At 40.1% G+C, this 1,462-nt stretch overlaps 1 long non-coding RNA gene across 1 annotated transcript; it reads right to left on the minus strand.

The window, feature by feature from the left end:
* Positions 1 to 209: 209 nt before the first annotated feature.
* LOC139837496 (uncharacterized) lies at positions 210 to 1,212 on the minus strand. Its single transcript, XR_011753975.1, has 3 exons — positions 1,012 to 1,212; positions 792 to 873; positions 210 to 707 (listed from the first exon to the last, which is right to left on the minus strand). It is a non-coding gene; the product is annotated as an uncharacterized lncRNA (long non-coding RNA).
* Positions 1,213 to 1,462: the final 250 nt, after the last annotated feature.

Below are 1,462 nucleotides of genomic sequence, written 5' to 3' on the forward strand. Positions count from 1 at the left end.
ACGAAAAGTAGAGGTGAGAGTGTACCACCTGAATACCGACCTCATGCGACAAATAAGACAATACCTGGTTCTTCATTTGATGCCTCCATTAATCCATCAGCATCGAGATAAATCAGCCTGCTCCCCTCCACAAAGTAACAATGGCGTGCTGCCTGGAAACCCTGAGAGCCACAACACACTGATTGGAACGCATTTGACAATAACACACCTTCAAAGAGAGTCATCTAACATTAACATAATGAATCCATATATGATTTCGACAAAAAGTACAGACAATGAAAAGTTACAACGCATCAAATAATTATGGATCCATCTTCGATAGATGATTAATCATGCAAAGATGAACTAATCCTCAGGTAACCCATAACGTGATCTATTATGCGGGCACACAGGACATAAGACATCACAAATTTTCAGGTATAGTAGCCATAGCCAGAAACAACATTCTGTGCAGCTTATGTAATACCAGGCTTTGTCTGCGAGAACCTCACTAATTCTAATGGATAGCTTGTAACGTTTGCCCTAAATACAGTTACCAACTGATTTAAGGAGAGAATGCAAGGGAGAAGGACTGAGTGTAAGGCGTTGATAATACCATAATATAATTAGACTCAAAGGTCGCAATCTCTGCGATAGTCGATACTTTCGGCTCAGTGCGACCTTGGTTTCCACTGTGTAACTCGATAAGCCACGGCAGATGCTTGGACCTATGGCATATGCAGAACAGACATGTTATTCAAAAGAGTAGCTACCTCAACATGCGACAGGAGCTAGTTTCCTAGAGAGCAGACCTATCTCGGACAGCGGCATTCTCTGGAATCGGCATATTCACATACCATCTTGTAACAGATGTACTTTTGAAAGCCAACAAACCTGTAGCGCATTATTAGAGGTCACAGTTAGCAGGAACAAGGAAAGAAGGAAAAAATATTAGCCGAAGATAGCACGAAAAGTAGAGGTGAGAGTGTACCACCTGAATCTTGTGATCCATCTTGACAAATAAGACAATACCTGGTTCTTCATTTGATGCCTCCATTAATCCATCAGCATCAGATAAATCAGCCTGCTCCCCTCCACAAAGTAACAATGGCGTGCTTGCTTCATAAAATAACACCAATATGAAGTAGAAAATAATTAGAAGTAGTAAATGGCTGCCCAGATAAATAAATAAAAATAAAGAATAGCAGTGAATAGCACCTGTCATCTGTGATATGTTTTTGCCGCTTCGACTTTTAGCATTACCGAGAGGGAGGAAAGACATCCGTCACTTTGTTAACCAATCCAACAACATCTGTAAATATACACAGAATAGCTAAATGAACACAGCACAAAACTACTTCTGCCCAAAAAAAATAGAGAATAGAGGAATAAATCAATGTTCGGATCACCCATATTCTTACCAGATAGGAGTGTATTTTGATCAATGCAATCTGACAGCATGCTAAACAGCAGAACAGTATAG

This window comes from Lolium perenne, chromosome 3 (assembly GCF_019359855.2).
Source record: "Lolium perenne isolate Kyuss_39 chromosome 3, Kyuss_2.0, whole genome shotgun sequence".
Classification (NCBI taxonomy): domain Eukaryota; kingdom Viridiplantae; phylum Streptophyta; class Magnoliopsida; order Poales; family Poaceae; genus Lolium; species Lolium perenne.